Source organism: Artemia sp. Qi Xiang Cuo, chromosome 8 (assembly GCF_049724085.1).
Source record: "Artemia sp. Qi Xiang Cuo chromosome 8, ASM4972408v1, whole genome shotgun sequence".
Taxonomy (NCBI): Eukaryota; Metazoa; Arthropoda; class Branchiopoda; order Anostraca; family Artemiidae; genus Artemia; species Artemia sp. Qi Xiang Cuo.
In genome coordinates, this window is record NC_142801.1 from 67,754,693 (window position 1) to 67,775,738 (window position 21,046).

Consider the following 21,046-nt stretch of genomic DNA (forward strand, 5'->3'; position numbering starts at 1 on the left):
ATTTTTCGTAGAAAATAGTTTGGATTCTAAAAATACCTCGTGTTTCCATTTGTCCTGAGCTTAAAATTTTTTTTATTACCAATATAAGTTACTATTTCACTATAATTCATGAGCAACTTGCATCCAAAGCTCAAATTTCCAGAGTTCCAAAAATATCCAAGAATCAAAAGCTAAATTTCCAAACCGAAACCTCACATATTATGCGTGATATACTAGGTTCAGACATATAGGATTCCGATATGATTTTCTTTAAAGAGTGAACGGATTTTAAACCTGATTTTATGTTCATAAATCTAATAAGATTTTTTTAAAGCAAAAATGTATCCCCTTTGTTTTCTACCATGACAATAATCCGATCCTTCATAAGATTGAAAAAAGGCTAAAATGTACCAAAAGACTCCTATGTACCCAGGGGTGACAGGGCCTTTCTACCCAGGCTCTTCAAAAGACCTTATAATTTTAATACTTTCACGTAATCTGCCCATTTTTAGCTCCCTTAACAAACCCCTGTATACACACCTATTGCTTGAAGAATTTGGGTAATTTTCACAAAAATGTAATATTTTTTATACGCAAAGAGACTATGATTCTGATAACCTTTTTTTTACACAAAACCTTTTCAGTGATTTTTTTCATTTTTGAAGCGTTTTTACTTGAAGATATATTTTAACACAAAACAACGGATTGATAATAAGGAATACCCCAAAAACGATGTTAGAACCAGACAGAAAACCCATCTTTTTAAACTGCAACTGAAGAGCAACGATAAACCGAATAGAAATTAGACTATATATAGGGGATTTGCCATGACCTGGACATCTGGCTCCCAATGTATGCAATGTAATTTGCTTAATTTTATCATCTCTAATTGTAGTTTTTTTTTTTTTTTTTTTTTTTTTTTTTTTTTGCAGTAGTCTTATTAACATTCCAAACAAGAGTTGGGAATCAATCACATTGATAAAAATTAAGAATTTTAGAAGAGGCTCTCTAGATGAGCAAAATTCTAGATGAGAGGTTTTTGTTTATAGTAGTAAGTAGTTGAGGAAGGTGAAAAAACTTTTATGAATGAATCGAGAGCCTCAATGATTCCCTTGAGATATTTTCAAGCACCTACTTTCACTCTGTTTTTTACAAAAATTTAGAATTTTAGAAGAGGCTCTCTCGATGAGCAAAATTCTAGAAGAGGGGTTTTTGTTTATAGTGGTAAGTAGTTGAAGAAGGTGAAAGAAACTTCCATGAAAGAATGCAGAGCCTCAATGATTCCCTGGAAAGATATTTTGAAGCGCCTGCTTCCGCTCCATTTTGAAAAAAAAATTCAGAATTTTAGAAGAGGCTCTTTAGATGAGCAAAATTTTAGATGAGAGGTTTTTGTTTATAGTGGTAAGTAGTTGAGGACATCAAAAAAACTTTCATCAATGAACACAGAGCCTCAATGATTCCCTTGAAAGATATTTTGAAGAGCCTACTTCCACTCTATTTTTAACAAAAATTTAGAATTTTAGAAGAGGTTCTCTAGATGAGCAAAATTCTAGATGAGGGTTATTTTTTTATAATGGTAAGTAGTTGAGGAAGGTGAAAGACACTTTCATGAATGAATCGAGAGCCTCAATGAGTCCCTTGAAAGATATTTTGAAGAGCCTACTTCCACTCTATTCTGAACAAAAATTTATAATTTTAGAAGAGGCTCTCTAGATGAGCAAAATTCTAGATGAGGGGTTTTTGTTTATAGTGGTAAGTAGTTGAGGAAGGTGAAAGAAACTTTCATGAATAAATCCAGAGCCTCATTGATTTCCTGGAAAGATATTTTAAAGCGCCTACTTCCACTCTATTTTTAACCAAAATTTAGAATAAGAGAAGAGGCTCTCTAGATGAGCAAAATTCTAGATGAGAGGTTTTTGTTTATAGTGGTAAGTAGTTGAGGTAGGTGAAAAACTTCATGAATAAACCCAGAGCCTAATGATTCCCTTGAAAGACATATTGAAGTGCCTACCTCCACTCTATTTTCAACAAAAATTTAGAATTTTAGACGAGGCTCTCTAGCTGAGCAAAATTCTACATGAGGGGTTTTTGTTTATAGTGGTAAGTAGTTCAGGAAGGTGAAAGAAACTTTCATGAATGAACCAAGAGCCTCAATGGTTCCCTTGTAAGATATTTTGAAGCGCCTACTTCCAATCAATTTTTAACAAAAATTTAGAATTTTAGAATACACTCTCTAGATTAGTAAAATTCTAGATGAGGGGTTTTTGTTTATAGTGGTAAGTAGTTGAGGAAGGTGAAAGAAACTTTCATGAATGAATCCAGAGCCTCATTGATTTCCTGGAAAGATATTTTGAAGCGCTTACTTCCACTCTATTTCTAACAAAAATTTAGAATTTTAGAATAGGCTCTCTAGATGAGCAAAATTCTTGATAAGGGGTTTTTGTTTATAGTGGTAAGTAGTTGAGGAAGGTGAAAGAAACTTTCATGAATGAATCGAAAGCCTCAATGAGTCCCTTGAAAGATATTTTGAAGCGCCTACTTCCACTCAATTTTTAACAAAAATTTAGAATTTTAGAATACGCTCTCTAGATTAGTAAAATTCTATATGAGGGATTTTTGTTTATAGTGGTAAGTAGTTGAGGAAGGTGAAAGAAACTTTCATGAATGAATCCAGAGCCTCACTGATTTCCTGGAAAGATATTTTGAAGCGCTTACTTCCACTCTATTTTTAACAAAGATTTAGAATTTTAGAATAGGCTCTCTAGATGAGCAAAATTCTAGATGAGAGGTTTTTGTTTATAGTGGTAAGTAGTTGAGGAAGGTGAAAAATTTTTCATGAATGAGCCCAGAGCCTCAATGATTCCCTTGAAAGACAGTAGTAAAGCCCCAATGCATTGAAAAGGGACAAGGAAACATACGCCTGAGGCATGGATATGCGTGTATATTTTCAAGTAATTGGGTTACCAGGGTCATTACACAATACCGGTCCTATTAAGGACAAGTTTTTCTGACGTAGATTTCTATTTCATGATATACAAGTTGTTTTTTTTTTAGGTTAAATCCGTGGTCATTCATCTGTAAGTTGATTAGTAGGTTGTTTTTTTTTTAAACTTGGCTATTAGTCTCATGGGCTTAATTAATATAACGAGTAATGTTTTTTGAAAAGGGTAATTACTTCTTTAGTTTACGAGATTTGCAAATTTTTTGCGAAAAGGTATTTGCGTAAAGGTATTGCGATGGTTAAGAATGCCTCACGGGTGAAACTCAGAATTGATAGGAGGCAAGATCAAAAAAAGGGGTAATTAGTGATTGGAAAATTTTTTAATGCTTTTACAATCGGAGATGTTTGTTTAACATTTGCAAAAAAAGGGGTAATGGAATTTGCGAATTGTAGGAGATGTCGTGATTATGTACTGTATAATACACAAGTGATGTTTTGGAGAGTATTGTCAATTTAACGAGAAATAACTGAAAAGTGTTACTGTGATCTGATTGAATTGTCGCCGACAATGAGATTTAATCGCTGCTAAGCCTATTGTTATTGCGAAAGGGATTACTCAATTTACTTCTTAGTGTTAAATGACATATTTCCAAATACGATCATTTTGAAAAGCAGACAAAAAAATTGGTTTGTTCCCTCATTTCTGTAGGGCAGGAGATAACTTAATTTACTTAGACAATGAATGATATTAATTAGTGATTGATTGTATCAGTGGAGAAAAAAAAGATTAAACTGATTAACAGTTAAGGTAACCCCAAAGGAGCTGTTAACTGAGGTAATTTGTTATAAATTTGAAGAGTATTGTCAATTTAAATAGGATCTAACGTTCCCCGAGGGGTTTAGTTAAATTGGGTTGAGTTGCACGAAGGTTCAGTAGTACGAGAGTTCAGTAGCACGGGGGTTCAGTTGTACAGGGTTTCAGTTATACAGGGGTTCAGTTACATGGAGGGATTCAGTTGAACAAGGGGGGGCTTTGGGCAGTGTGTGTCTCTTTAGGCTGTGTGTCTCTTTGGGAAGTTTGAATCTTTATGGTCTGTGTGTGCCTCTTTTGGCTGTTTGTGTCGTTTTGGGCTTTGCGTCTCTCTTTGGTCTGTATGTGTATCTTTGGGCTATTTGAGTCTTTTAGGTCGGTGTTTGTCTCTTTGAGTTGTGTTTCTATTTTGCCTGTCTGTGTCTTTTTGAGCTGTGTGTGTCTCTTGATTCTGTATGGGGATCTGTGTGGTGTGTTAGTCTTTGAGGTATGTGTTTCTGAGTAGTCTGTGTTATTGTCTTTTTGGGCTGTTTGAGTCATGTTGGTCTGTTTTGTTATATGTTTTCTGTGTTATTCTAGGTTTTCGTTTTGTTTTTATTTTTGCTATTTTCGTATCTGAGGGCTGTGTGTCTCGGTGGACTGTTTGAGTCTTTTTGATCTGTTTGTGTCTCTTTGGGGCTGTTTGAGTCTTTTTTGGGCTGTGTTTGTCTCTTTGGGCTTCTGTCTCTTTGGGCTGTTTGTGTTTCTTTGGGCTATGTGTGTCTCTTTGGGCTGTTTGAGTAATTTTGGTCTGTGTGTCTTTCTTTTGGCTGTTTGTGTCTCTTATGAATCGTATGTGACTCTTTGGGCTATGTGTGTCTCTTTGGGGCGTTTGAATCTTTTGGTCTGTATGTGTCTGTATGGGCGTTTTTTTGTCAGTGTATTTTTCCTTTTGGGAATTTTTTATATTATATTCCTATTGTGTCTATTTGTGCAAAGTGTTTATCTTTTGAGGGATTTGAATCTTTTTTGTATTTATTTGTCTGTATGGGCGTGTTTTGTCTCTTTTGGCTGTGTTTGGGTCTCTTTGGGCTTTTCGTGTCTCTTCGAAATGTGTGTTTGTATCTTTATCCTGTGTGTGTGTCTCTTTGGGATGTGTGTGTCTCTTTTGGCTGTATGTCTCTTTGGGCAGTTTGAATCTTTATGGTCTGTGCGTGCCTCTTTTGGCTGTTTGTGTCTCTTCGGGCTTTGTGTCTCTCTGTTGGATGTGTGCGTCTCTTGTCTCTTTGGGCTGTATGTCTCTTTGAGCTGTTTGAGTCTTTTTGGTCTGTTTGTGTGTCTCTTTGAGCTGTTTGAGTCTTTTTGATCTGTGTTTTGTATCTTTGGGCTGTTTGTGTCTCTTTGGTGTGTGTGTGTCTCTTTGGGCTTTGCGTGTCTCTTCGAACTGTGTGTATGTCTCTTTAGCCTGTGTGTGTCTCTTTGGGCTGTGTGTATCTCTTTAGCCTGTATGTCTCTTTGGGCAGTTTGAATCTTTATGGTCTGTGTGAGCCTCTTTTGGCTGTTTGTGTCTCTTCGGGCATTGTGTCTCTCTGTTGGATGTGTGCGTCTCTTGTCTCTTTGGGCTGTGTGTCTCTTTGAGCTGTTTGAGTCTTTTTGGTCTGTTTGTGTGTCTCTTTGAGCTGTTTGAGTCTTTTTGATCTGTTTGCGTCTCTTTGAGCTGTTTGAGTCTTTTTCGGATTGTTTTTGTCTCTTTGGGCTTCGTTCTCTGTGGGATATTTGTTCTTTTGTGGTCTATGTTTAATCATTTGTTCCGATTGATTCATTATGGTCTGGTTGTCGTACTTTTGTCGATTTGTGTATCTGATGGTTCGTATATGCATCGGTGAAATCTGTGTGACTATGTGGGACGTTTGAATAATTTGATCTGTATTTGTCTGTATGGGCGTTTTTTTTTTTTGGGGTTTGTGTTTTTCTTTTGGGTTTGTGCGTCTCGTTTGGGGGTGTGTCTCGTTTGACTGTTTTAGTATTTTTGATCTGTTTGTGTCTCTTTGAGCTGTTTTAGTCTTTTTTGTGCTATGTTTGTCTCTTTGTGCTTCTGTCTCTTTGGGCTGTTTGTGTTTCTTTGGGCTATGTGTGTCTCTTTGGGCTGTTTGAGTCATTTTGGCCTGTGTGTGTCTCTTTTGGCTCTTTGTCTCTTTGTGCAGTTTGAATCTTTTTGGTCTGTGTGTGTTTCTTTTGGCTGTTTGTGTCTCTTAGAGGCCATGTGTGTCTCTTTGGGCAATGTGTGTCTCTTTGGAGGGTTTGAATCTTTTTGGTATGTATGTGTCTGTATGGGCGTTTTTTTTTGTCTCTTTTAGCTGTGTGTGTGTGTCTTTGGGCTTTTTGTGTCTATTAGGACTGTGTGTATGTGTATTTATCCTGTGTGTGTCTCTTTGGGCAGTGTGTGTCTCTTTATGCTGTATATATCTTTGGGTAGTTTGAATCTTTATTGTCTGTTTGTGTCTCTTTTGGCTGTTTGTGTCGTTTTGGGCTTTGTGTGTCTCTGTTGGATGTGTGCGTCTCTTTGGGCCGTGTGCATCTCTTTGAGCTGTATGTGTCTCTTTTAGCTGTGGGTGTCTATTTGTGATGTGTGTGTCTCTTTAGGCTGTGAGTGTCTCTTTTGACTGTGTGTCTTTTTGGGGTGTCTGAGTCTTTTTTGTCTGTGTTTTTCTCTTTGGGCTGTTTGTGCCTCTTTGGGCTGTTTGTGTTTCTTTGGGTTATGTGTGTCTCTTTGGGCTATGTGTCAATACGTTTAAGCAATAAATATCTTTAAGCTTAACCCGTCTTTATTCTTTAGCATAGTTCTATTGTAAGCAAGTAACAAACTCTTTCCTGAAGTCGCCTCTTGGATACACAATGCAGAAACTTCATTTAAGAAACTATGAAAAAATTGTAAGTAAGTAACAAATTCTTTCTTGATGTCACCTCTTGGATACACAATACAGAAATTTCATTAAATAAATTATGAAAAAATTGTAAGTAAATAGCAAATTCTTTCTTGAATTCACCAGATGGATAAACAAAAAGACATTTCGTTCAAGAAATTATGACAAAATTCTAAGTAAGTAACAAACTCTTTCTTGAAGTTACCTCATGGATACACAATGCAGAAACTTCATTTAAGAAACTATGAAAAAAATTGTAAGTAAGTAAGTAACAAATTCTTTCTTGAAGTCACCTCTTGGATACACAATACAGAAATTTACATTAAAGAAATTATGAAAAAATTGTAAGTAAGTAGCAAATTCTTTCTTGAATTCACCTGCTGGATAAACAAAGAAAAATTCTCAGTAAGTAAAAATTTCTTTCTTGAAGTCAACTCTTGGATACACAATTTCATTCAAGAAATTATGAAAAAATTGTAACTAAGTAGCAAATTCTTTCTTGAATTCACATGTTGGATTAACAAAAATACATTTCATTCCAGAAATTATGACAAAATTCTAAGTAAGTAACAAACTCTTTATTGTTTTCACGAGTTGGATATACGATGTAGAAATTAAATTCAAGAAATTATGAAAAAAAATCTCAGTAAGTAACAATTTCGTTCTTGACGTCAACTCTTGGATACGCAATACGGAAATTTCATTCAAGAAATTATGAAAATATTTGTATGTAAGTAACAAACTCTTTATTGATTTCACCTCTTGGATATACAGTACAGATACTTCATTCACGAAATTATGAAACAATTGCAAGTAAGTAACTTTTTTTATCTTTATCACAAACAATTTTCACTTAGCTACATGATGTAGAAATTTCATTCAAGAAATTATTAACAAATTCTCAGTAAGTAACAATTTATTTCTTGAAGTCAACTCTTGGATGCACAATTTCATCCAAGAAATTATGAAAAAATTGTAACTAAGTAGCAAATTCTTTCTTGAATTCACATGTTGGATTAACAAAAATACATTTCGTTCAAGAAATTATGACAAAATTCTAAGTAAGTAACAAACTCTTTATTGTTTACATGACTTAGATACACGATGTAGAAATTTAATTAAAGAAATTATGAAAAAATCGCAAGTAAGTAACTTTTTTTTCTCTTTATCACAAACAATTTTCACTTAGCTAAATGATGTAGAAATTTAATTCAAGAAATTATTAAAAAATTCTCAGTAAGTAACAATTTCTTTCTTGAAGTCAACTCTTGGATACGCAATACGGAAATTTCATTCAAGAAATTATGAAAATATTTGTAAGTAAGTAACAAAACTCTTTATTGATTTCACCTCTTGGATATATATTACATATAATTCATTCAAGAAATTAATAAAAAATCTCAAGTAAGTAACTTTTTTTTTCTCTTTATCACAAACAATTTTCACTTAGCTACATGATGTAGAAATTTAATTCAAGAAATTATTAAAAAATTCTCAGCAAGTAACAATTTCTTTCCTGAAGTCAACTCTTGGATACACAATTTCATACTTAGATACACGATGTAGAAATTTAATTCAAGAAATTATGAAAAAATTCTCATGCAAATTTCACTGACTTCCTCCTGGACATTTCTCAGTTCCTGACCAGTATTATTAAGTGGTGTAATCACTCTATCATAGAATCCCAGTCTGTTTATATAACGTAATGTAGTACTCCACAAGCTTGTAGAAATTTAATTCAAGAAATTATAAAAAAATTCTCAGTAAATAACAATTTCTTTCTTGAAGTCAACTCTTGGATACACAATTTCATTCAAGAAATTATGAAAAAACTGTAACTAAGTAGCAAATTCTTTCTTGAATTCACATGTTGGATTAACAAAAATACATTTCGTTCAAGAAATTATGACAAAATTCCAATTAATTAGCAAACTATTTATTGTTTTCACTAATTAGGTACAATATGTATACATTTAATTCAAGAAATGATGAAACAATGGCAAGTTAGTAACTTTTTTTTTCTCTTTATCACAAACCATTCTTACTTATATACCTTATAGAGAAATTAAATTAAAGAAATTATTAAAAAATTCTCAGTCTAAGTAGCAATTTATTTCTTGAATTCATCTCTTGGATACACAATACGGAAATTTCATTCAAGAAATTATGAAAATATTTGTAAGTAAGAAGCAAACTCTTTATTGATTTCACCTCTTGGATAAACAGTACAGATACTTCATTCAAGAAATTATGAAAAAATCGCAAGTAAGTAACTTTTTTTCTCTTTATCACAAACAATTTTCACTTAGCTAAATGATTTAGAAATTTAATTCAAGAAATTATTAAAAAATTTTCAGTAAGTAACAATTTCTTTCTTGAAGTCAACTCTTGGATATGCAATACGGAAATTTCATTCAAGAAATAATGAAAAAATTGTAAGTAAGTAGCAAATTCTTTTAACAAAAATCTAAGTGTTAGAGTGATAATATTCTTAATGGCTTGTTAGCTCAGTTGGTTAGAACTTCATGCTAATAACGCGAAGGTCAAAGGTTCGATCCCCTCACAAGCCATAGTTTTGACCTTCGTATGGTAACTCCATAAGTTATTTTAGGGATATATTTTATATCAACATGCAAAGTTGACATAGCTTTATTTCATTTTTTAAGGTTCATTTAGACGAGGTTACGAGCGCGCACGTAACCTCGTCTAAATGAACCTTAAAAAATGAAATAAAGAAATAAATAAAGATAAAATGAAATCAAAACTATGGCTCGTGAGGGGATCGAACCCTCGACCTTCGCGTTATTAGCATGACGCTCTAACCAACTGAGCTAACAAGCCATTAAGAATATTATCACTCTAACACTTAGATTTTGTTAAAAGAATTTGCTACTTAGTTACAATTTTTTCATAATTTCTTGAATGAAATTTCCGTATTGCATATCCAAGAGTTGACTTCAAGAAAGAAATTGTTACTTACTGAGAATTTTTTCATAATTTCTTGAATTAAATTTCTACATCGTGTAGCTAAGTGAAAATTGTTTTTGATAGAGAGAAAAAAAAAGTTACTTACTTGCGATTTTTTCATAATTTCTTTAATTAAATTTCTACATCGTGTATCTAAGTAATGTAAACAATAAAGAGTTTGTTAAATACTTAGAATTTTGTCATAGTTTCTTGAACGAAATGTATTTTTGTTAATCCAACATGTGAATTCAAGAAAGAATTTGCTACTTAGTTACAATTTTTTCATAATTTCTTGAATGAAATTGTGTATCCAAGAGTTGACTTCAAGAAAGAAATTGTTACTTACTGAGAATTTTTTAATAATTTCTTGAATTAAATTTCTACAAGCTTGTGGAGTACTACATTACGTTATATAAACAGACTGGGATTCTATGATAGAGTGATTACACCACTTAATAATACTGGTCAGGAACTGAGAAATGTCCAGGAGGAAGTTAGTGAAATTTGCATGAGACTTTTTTCATAATTTCTTGAATTAAATTTCTACATCGTGTATCTAATTATGAAATTGTGTATCCAAGAGTTGACTTCAAGAAAGAAATTGTTACTTACTGAGAATTTTTTAATAATTTCTTGAATTAAATTTCTACATCATGTAGCTAAATGAAAATTTTTTGTGATAAAGAGAAAAAAAAGTTACTTACTTGCGATTTTTTCATAATTTCTTGAATGAGGTACCTGAACTGTATATCAAAGAGGTGAAATCAATAAAGAGTTTGTGACTTACTTACAAATATTTTCATAATTTCTTGAATGAAATTTCCGTATTGCGTATCCAAGAGTTGACTTCAAGAAAGAAATTGTTACTTACTGAGAATTTTTTAATAATTTCTTGAATAAAATTTATACATCATTTAGCTAAGTTAAAATTGTTTGTGATAAAGAGAAAAAAAGTTACTAACTTGCAAATTTCTCATAATTTCTTGAATTAAATTTCTAAATCTTGTATCTAAGTCATGTAAACAATAAAGAGTTTGCTACTTACTTAGAATTTTGTCATAATTTCTTGAACGAAATGTATTTTTGTTAATCCAACATGTGAATTTAAGAAAGAATTTGCTATTTAGTTACAATTTTTTCATAATTTCTTGAATGAAATTGTGTATCCAAGAGTTGACTTCAAGAAAGAAATTGTTACTTACTGAGAATTTTTCTTTGTTTATCCAGCAGGTGAATTCAAGTAAGAATTTGCTACTTACTTACAATTTTTTCATAATTTCTTTAATGAAAATTTCTGTATTGTGTATCCAAGAGGTGACTTCAAGAAAGAATTTGTTACTTACTTACTTACAATTTTTTTCATAGTTTTTTTTAAATGAAGTTTCTGCATTGTGTATCCATGAGGTAACTTCAAGAAAGAGTTTGTTACTTACTTAGAATTTTGTCATAATTTCTTGAACGAAATGTCTTTTTGTTTATCCAGCTGGTGAATTCAAGAAAGAATTTGCTATTTACTTACAATTTTTTCATAATTTATTTAATGAAATTTCTGTATTGTGTATCCAAGAGGTGACCTCAAGAAAGAATTTGTTACTTACTTACAATTTTTTCATAGTTTCTTAAATGAAGTTTCTGCATTGTGTATCCAAGAGGCGACTTCAGGAAAGAGTTTGTTACTTGCTTACAATAGAACTATTCTAAAGAATAAAGACGGGTTAAGCTTAAATATATTTATTGCTTAAACGTATTGACACATAGCTCAAGGAAACACACAAAGCCCAAAGAAACATACACAGCTCAAAGAGACACAAACAGCCCAAAGAGACAAACATAGACCAAAAAGACTCAGACACCCCAAAAAAGACACACAGTCCAACGAGACACACACAGCCTAAAGAGACACACACATCACAAATAGACACCCACAGCCCAAAGAGACACATACAGCTAAAAGAGACTTACACGGCCCAAAGAGAAGCACACATCCAACAGATAGACAAAAAGCCCAAAACGACACAAACAGCCAAAAGAGGCACACACAGACCATAAAGATTCAAACTGCCCAAAGAGATATACAGCATAACGAGACACACAGTGCCTAAATAGACACACACAGGATAAAGATAAAGACACACAGACCTAAGAGAAACAAAAACCCAAAATAGACACAAACACCGATCAAAGAGACAAAAAAACACGTCCATACATAGACATACAAACCAAAAAGATTCAAACCCTCCAAAGAGACACACATTTCCAAAAGAGACACACATGGCCTCTAAGAGACACAAAAAGCCAAAAGACACACACACAGACAAAAAAGATTCAAACTGCCCAAAGAGACATACAGCCTAAAGAGACACACACAGACCAAAATGACTCAAACACCCCAAAGAGACACCCAAAGCCCAAAGAAACTCAAACAGCCCAAAGAGACAGAAGTCCAAAGAGCCAAACACGGCCCAAAAAGCCTCAAACAGCTCAAAAAGACACGAACAGATCAAAAAGACTCAAACACTCCAACGAGACACACCGCCTAAAGAGACACACAAAGCCCAAACAAACACACACACACAAAAAAAAAAACCGCCCATACAGACACATACAAACCAAAAGATTCAAACGTCCCAAAGAGACACACATAGCCCAAAGAGGCACACACGACCCCTAAGAGACACAAACAGCCAAAAGAAAGACACACAGACCAAAATGACTCAAACAGCCCAAAGAGATACACATAGCCCAAAAAAACACAAACAGCCCAAAGAGACAGGAGCCCAAAGAGACAAACACAACCCAAAAAAGACTCAAACAGCCCAAAGAGATACAAACAGATCAAAAAGACTCAAACAGCTCAAAGAGACACACAAACAGACCATAAAGACTCAAACAGCTCAAAAAGACACACAGCCCAAAGAGACAAGAGACGCACACATCTAACAGAGAGACACAATGCCCGATGAGACACAAACAGCCAAAAGAGGCTCACACAGACCATAAAGATTCAAACTGCCCAAAGAGACATACAGGCTAAAGAGATACACACAGCCCAAAGAGACACACACAGGCTAAAGAGACATACACACAGTTCGAAGAGACACGCAAAGCCCAAAGAAACACACACAGCCCAAAGAGACACAAACAGCCAAAAGCGACAAAACACATATCAAAAACACTCAAACAGATCAAAGAGAAACACAAACAGAACAAAAAGAATCAAACAGCTCAAAGAGACACACAGCCCAAAGAGACAAGAGACGCACACATCCAACAGAGAGACACAATTCCCGAAGAGACACAAACAGCCAAAAGAGGCACACACAGACCATAAAGATTCAAACTGCCAAAAGATACATAAAGCCTAAAGAGACACACAAATCCCAAATAGACACACACTCAGGATAAATATAAATACACACATTTCTAATAGACACGAAACGCCCACAGATACACACACACACCCAAAATATAAAAAAAACGCCCATACAGACACATACATACCAAAAATATTAAAATCCCTCAAAAGAGACACACATTGCCCAAAGACACACACTTGGCCTCTAAGAGACAAAAATACCAAAAGGAAACACACACAGACCAAAAAACGCCCATACAGACACATACAGACCAAAAGATTCAAACGCCCCAAAGAGACACACATAGCCCAAAGAGGCACATACGACTCCTAAGAGACACAAACAGCCAAAAGAAAGACACACAGACCAAAATGACTCAAACAGAACAAAGAGAGACACATAGCCAAAAGAAACACAAACAGCCCAAAGAGACAGAAGCCCAAAGAGACAAACAGAGCCCAAAAAAGACTCAAACAGCCCCAAAGAGACACAAACAGATCAAAAAGACTCAAACAGTCCAAAGAGACACACAGCCCAAAGATACACACACAGTCCAAAGAGACACAAACAGCTCAAAGAGACACAAACAGCCCAAAGAGACAAACAGAGACCAAAAAGACTCAAACAGCCCAAAGAGACACACAAACAGACCAAAAAGACACAAACAGCTCAAAGAGACACACAGCCCAAAGAGACACACACAGTCACAAGAGACACAAACAGCTCAAAAAGACACAGACAGGCCAAAGACAAAAACACCCCAAATAGACAAACACAGACCTAACAGACTCAACCAGCCCGACGAGACACATACATACCATAGAGAGACGCAAAGCCCAAAACGACACAAACAGCCAAAAGAGGAACACATAGACCATAAAGATTCAAACTTCCCAAAGAGACACACAGCCTAAAGAGACACAAACTGCCCAAAGCCCCCCCCTTGTTCAACTGAATCCCTCCATGTAACTGAACCCCTGTATAACCGAAACCCTGTACAACTGAACCCCCGTGCTCCTGAACTCTCGTACTACTGAACCTTCGTGCAACTCAACCCAATTTAACTAAACCCCTCGGGGACCGTTAGATCCTATTTAAATTGACAATACTCTTCAAATTTATAACAAATTACCTCAGTTAACAGCTCCTTTGGGGTTACTTTAACTGTTAATGAGTTTAATCCTTTTTTTCTCCACTGATACAATCAATCACTAATTAATATCGTTCATTGTCTAAGTAAATTAAGTTATCTCCTGCCCTAGAGAAATGAGGGAACAAACCAATTTTTTTGTCTGCTTTTCAAAATGATCGTATTTGGAAATCTGTCATTTAACACTAAGAAGTAGATTGAGTAATCCCTTTCGCAATAACAATAGGCTTAGCAGCGATTAAATCTCATTGTCAGCGACAATTCAATCAGATCACAGTAACACTTTTCAGTCATTTCTCGTTAAATTGACAATACTCTCCAAAACATCACTTGTGTATTATACAGTACATAATCACGACATCTCCTCCAATTCGAAAATTCCATTACCCCTTTTTTTGCAAATGTTAAACAAACATCTCCGATTGTAAAAGCATTAAAAAATATTCCAATCACTAATTACCCCTTTTTTTGATCTTGCCTCCTATCAATTCTGAGTTTCACCCGTGACGCATTCTTAATCATAGCAATACCTTTAAACAAATAAATTTTTACAAAAAATTCACAAATATCGTAAACCTAAGACGTAATCAAACTTTTCAAAAAACATTAGTCTTTCTATTAATTAAGCACATGAGACTAATAGCCAAGTTTAAAAAAAAAACAACCTAATAATAAAAATACAGATGAATTACCACGGATTTAACCTAAAAAAAAACTTGTATATAATGAAATAGAAAACTACGTCAGAAAAACTTGTCCTTAATAGGACCGGTATTGTGTAATGACCCTGGTAACCCAATTACTTGAAAATATACACGCATATCCATGCCTCAGGCGTATGTTTCCTTGTCCCTTTTCAATGCATTGGGGCTTTACTACTAAAGACATATTGAAGTGCCTACCTCCACTCTATTTTTAACACAAATTTAGAATTTTAGAATAGGCTCTCTAGATGAGCAAAATTCTAGATGAGGGGTTTTTGTTTATAGTGGTAAGTAGTTCAGGAAGGTGAAAGAAACTTTCATGAATGAATCCAGAGCCTCATTGATTCCCTGGAAAGATATTTTGAAGTGCCTACTTCCACTCCATCCCGCTCCAAAGGACACTGACATTTGATAACCTTTTAGAATTTTGGCGTTATAAAAGTGAAACCTTAAGAAATAGATATATTGGACAAATGCTCAATCCTGACCTATAAGGTTCTACAGATTTGATAATCTATTTCTTATATTTAAGAAAAAAATCTTGATAAAGGATAGAAATAATAGCTTGGCAATACTTTCCCAGCATATATTTTAGGCCCTGTATTCATTCCTGAAAGTTTCATTCACATAACTCAACTGCTTTCCTGGATAGCAAGAAGCTCCTTAACTAAAACTTCACCCTAATTTTTCCACTTGAAAACTTAAAAACAATTACCTTTAGTATAAAAGTGACTTCTACCATATTCATAATCTTGTTTATTTTTTCGAAATTTATATTTCAATCGTTCTTTTTTTACAGCAAAAGAATCCAGAACGTCTGAAGCCAATCTTTGGATCAGATTACCAAGCAAGGGGCTAGAATGTTTTATATATTCACAAGCCATAATATAACAAAATTCTTGGAACTTAACTACATAAACATACATTAAGTACTGAACAGAATACCCTTTACCCAAGCCAACGTTGGGTAAACAAGTGAAAAGGGTATCCGTCGGTAAATACCTTATAAATCATATTTTCTCAATTAGCCGACGGCAGCGTCAGATATCTTTATTCGGTATAATGAGCCAGAATTTTGGAATGCTAACAAAACAAATAACAACGCTCTCGTACCTAGACAGAAAGACATAGCCAGGGAAACATCCAAGGGATATGGATTTTTACCTCCCCCCCCATACCCCTGGGAGTATAAGCCCCATTTTCCAAGTTTCCATTTTCTGAAGAGAACTGAGCTCAAGTTTAAATTAATCTGTCTTATTTACACTAAAAATAAATATCTGTATACTTTAGAGAGCCCTTAAAATCTTTTTCTAGACTGAGCCGAACTCCCCCCCCCCCTCGATTGGTGCTTTGGGAATGGCTCTAAGCCCGTCTTTATGATATCTAAAAAAAATTGAAGATGCTTTCTATTTCAGGTAAAAAAAAAGCTAAAAATAAAACAAAACAACAAACAACACTTGTTTTTCGTAATTGTGTTACTGTTAATAAAAATTCATCAAAGGCTGTTGTCTGCCCAGCGCCAGTTCAGCAGTTATTAATTTCTAATAATCGGAGTATTTGTTAGCCCCCATAGACCTCCATACTCCCCCAGTATTTCACAAGAAATGCGGGCTCATACCGACTTCACTGTTATTACTCTGCCTCAAATCATTACTTCTGTCAAGTTTGAGCGAGGCAAGACTAATTTAGGAACAATTTGTAAAAGTTCAAACCATAGAGCCGTGATACGAGCAAAACTTGGGGCAAAAGCCTTGAAGGACTGCATAGCAAGCAGGTATTAAAGAAGATGAATTTTGGGACGTTTGAGTATCCCCTTTCCTTAGGTTTTTTTTTTCCATTTTCGCTTGTGATTAAATAAACTTCTTTGTGTCTTGTTCTTTGCTTTATTGCTTTGGTTTTTCACTCGTTCTGGGTTATCCTTCCTTGTCATTTTTCATGTATTGTCCTGACACACATAATGCCGCGATATTCTTTTCTTCTTAATTATAACGATGAGCTTCACGAAGAAGGAAAAAGTGACCGAGCAGGTATTTTTCTTCCTTTGTTTTAAAGTAAAAAAAAGTCTAAGTATTTTAAAATTTATTTACGGAAGGTCTAGGTCTCTGCTTGAACTTAGATTTGGTTCCTCTCAATATTTCTTTCTAATTTTTATTTCTTTTTTTTTTTAAAATGTCCCTTCCGTACATGGGCACCCATAGACTTAGGGGGGGGGGGGGCTTACCTAGTCTAATTGGCACTTGCAGTGCTGTATAATTGAAATCTCAAGACAAAACATCATAGGCAGCGCTATAGCGCTGCCTAAGTAAAGAGCGATGTGGGCACAATATATTGTTCTTTTTAGACCAGGGCACTTCTTATAGAAAGAGATGTTATAGGAACTTCAAAAGAGCTCATGGAGGACAACCAGCTCCCCCTCTCCCACTTCAATCACTTCCCCAAACACATCCAATCAAAATTTTGGGATAGCCATTTTGTTCAGTGTAGTTTTAAGGTCTGGAAAGTATGACTTAGAGAATGACAACCCTCTCTCCTCACAACAGTTATGACCTGTGGGGATATAAGGTTTTTTAAAGAAAGGGTGGTCGTATAAACCTCACAGGGGCTCATATGATTGGTAATCAAAAGTTCTACTGGTCTTCTTAACAATCAAAAGTGATTGGAGGTCATGCAGCCCCCCCCCCATACACCAATCATTTCCCCAGACACATTCAATCATAATTTTTGAGATAGCCATTTTGTTCAGTGTAGTTGAAGGGTCCAGAAATTATGTCTTTGAGGATAACTCCCCCCCATATTGCCCTCAGGTCAAGGATTGTTAGTTATGCCCTGGGGGTATATAAGGTTTTTATAGAAATGGTGGTCGTATAAACTTCAAAAAGGGTACATTGGATTGGTAATCAGAAGTTATAGAGCTCTTTTTAAGAGTCAAAGTAAATCAGAAGGCAAATAGCCCCCCCCCCCACACACACACACACGTCGTATTTTCCAGAAACGCATCTGATAGAAATTTTAAGATGCTTTTAAGAGATTTTAAGAATTTTTAAGAATAGAACTTCGAAAAGGGCTCAGTCTGTTGGTAATTGAAAGGGCTAGTACCTTCTTTAATATTCAAAAGTGATTGGAGGGCAATCACCACCCCCCCCCCCCCCACGCCCATCATTTCCCCAAATACTTCAAGTCAAAATTTCGAAATAGTTATTTTGTTTGACGTAGTTTAAAAGTCCAGAAATTATGCCTTTGAGGATGAGAACCTCACAGTTGTCAGGGCAAGGGTTGTAAGGTATGCCCCAAGGGCATTTAAGGTTTTTATGTAAACGGGGTCGTATACACTTCGACTGGGGCTCATTGGATTGGAAATTGGAAGTTGAAGAGCCATTTTTAAGAGTCAAATTTTTCGAAGGACAGCTATACCCCCCCCCACGTCATATTTTTCCCTAATGCATCCGATAGAAATTTTAAAATAGCCATTTGGTTATCTTGGCACCTTCCTTTGCTCAATAATATCGGTAACTCGGGCGTGTAGTCTTCAGCCTCGCACTTGTTATCACTACATGGCATTTCTGTTTTTTGTTGCTATTTTGTTTGAGGGGGGGGGGGGATTTTATAGCCATTTACAATATCATGGTTCCGAAAATGATTATAAATTATCTTATATCTAGCTTGATTAATTTAGCTTATTTTTATTGCTTCGCAGTTTATGCAACATACATGTTGCCCAACTAGCCCAAGTAAACCGACTCTTAATATTTCCCTATATTTGCTGAATTCTAAAAAACTAGGACTTTATTGAAAACAAAAACAGACATAAGGAACAGGATGTTCTCTTAGGAGCAGAAAAGTCCTTAAGTAGGGTGCAAGAAATAAAAGACCGATTTATAAGGCTTTAAAAGTCTTTCACCGGCCATAATATCGATAACTTTTAGTACACAATTGAACTTCTCTAGAAAACGAAAGCAAACTCAATATTCAGTAAATCGCTTGTTATACTAAGTAAAAGCTTAAATCTCTCTGAATGAAATTAATCTTGGAATAAAAAATGGTTCAAAAAATGTTTTTTATGTTTAATTAATTATTAAAATTATTAACTAATATACATTCATTAATCTTTTTATAACAACATCTGAAATATCAAGCTGGAATTCCAGGCAACAGCCCTAGTGGGACTCACAAAGTTTTGTCAATGCAATCAGAAAACTACCTAATAAAAATAATGATTCATTTATCACACTCTAAAAGACAAAAACAAGTTGAGCAGTGAACTGTACAGACACAAAACAAAACAAAAAGGGGAAAAACATGAAATGGCCGAAGCTTCGAGACTTCAAAGTTGTACAGGCCTTCATGCAACAAAGTCAGCTTTACCGTTATACCTGGACTTAAAAATTATGCACAACTGTTCTACTTTCATACCACGATGGCAAAGAGAGTAAAAATCACAAATATCTAAAATAAGCTATACGGAGCGTTAAAATATCTTTTATGATGGCAGAGGGAATAACTCCAATTAAAAATCAAGTACATGCGGGCATTACACTGCTTTCATAAAATAGTTTTATAATTCTAAAGACCTCTTTTAATATTTCTAGATACAAAAATTACTAGGGGCTTATTTCGTGCCGACTACAGATTCATCCGAAACAGCGTCCGATTAATGCAAAAATACTGGTTAGGGGCAAAAGCTTTTCCGGTTCTCAGAACCAGAGAGTATTTGCGCAAAAATCCCAGTTAGAGGGAACCAAAGGGATTATAACGCAAGTTAGGAACAAAAAAATGGTGAATTTTGCAGAAAAATATAAGAATTCACAAAAAACTTAAAATTCCGGAAATTTCAGAGGGAGAGAAAGGGAGCATAAAGTTGAAAGGCCTGCTCCCACACATATTCGCTCTACCGTATGTCTAGTTCGGTGGTCGGTGTTTATCCCCACCCCCGGCGAATACCCCCCCCCCCGCGGAAAATACCTTCCTGGGAAATACCCCCCGCCCCGTGGAAAATAAGGCTTTCCAAATTTGAAAATGTTATTTGAGTTTTTTTTCCGTAGGGGGAAGGAATTTCGGTACTAGTGTATTATGCGCCACTCACTTAAGTTTACGCTGTGTAAAATTCGAGAACACACCGGTTGTTGTGTTAGTTTCTTTGTTACTTTAGAAATAAATTTGCGCTATAGATTTGCACATTAGGGAGGGGGGGGGGTAAGCATAGCGGGCCTGCATGCAAAATGTGTTTGGTACAATTATTCTGCATATTAGATAGATAGATAAATAAGTGTATTTTAAAGCCAAAGATGCGGCCATGAACACAGTAAAATAACATAAATGAACATAGTGAAGGGGGGGGGGGTGTGTTTAAAGCCCCGGAAAATGACCTCCCCCCACGAAAAATACCCCCCACGTTAAGTAACCCCGCAGAAAATACCCCTCCTTGGAAAATACCCTCGCGTAAAATACCCCCCCCCCCCCCGTGTGGAAAATAAGGTTTCTAAATTTGAAATTTTTATTTGCGTCTTAAAAAGTTAGAAAAAAACACAAATCCATTTGTGTTGAAAAGACTTCCATACGAACTTCTGCAATTTTTGGCCGTAGCGGGTGCCAAATTAAAAAAAAAAAATTTGAAGAAGAAAAAAAAATTAGGCAAACAATCATCAAAATTAAGCCAAAACATATGGCACCAAACAGTTTAAGAAGATTTGGCTATCCTTTGAAAGGATAGTTGGCTTTGGGAACCAACACATTCTAAATTGTTTAAGTTTTTACGGACAAAAGCGTTGTCAAATTCTACGAGTTTGATTTTCTTATCTTCCAAGTGTAAAACTACCACAAATCACTATTAACAAATAAATGAAACCCAAAACTAACAGAAATTACAATAGATAGCCTAGTCAAACTCAAAACTAGCAAAAAGTAAAAGCAGTATGGCTGACAACACCCATGTCTTCTTCAGATCAGAAAATAATTTGCACTTTACTTAAATAAGCGTTTATTGTCAGTTTGATATACAATGTATTTTCTTTTCAGTATACTGCGAACTACTTTCTGGTCTTGAGGTGGTGTGGGGGTTGTCAGCCCTACTCATGCTAATTGTTGCTATTTTGAGTTTGAATAGGTTATTTATTGTCATTTCTGTTCGTTTTGGGTTCGATGCATGTATTTATGGTGATTTATGGTAGTTTTACGCTTGGAAAATTATTTGAATTTATTTCTACTCATTTTTGGCTTAACGAGGCCATGGGCACCGTCA

At 35.0% G+C, this 21,046-nt stretch overlaps 1 protein-coding gene across 1 annotated transcript in view; it reads right to left on the reverse strand.

Moving 5' to 3' along the window:
* Window positions 1-21,046, reverse strand: part of LOC148949735 (uncharacterized) — a 100,638-nt gene that overhangs the window by 15,606 nt on the left and 63,986 nt on the right. The gene's annotated exons all lie outside the window — the stretch shown is intronic.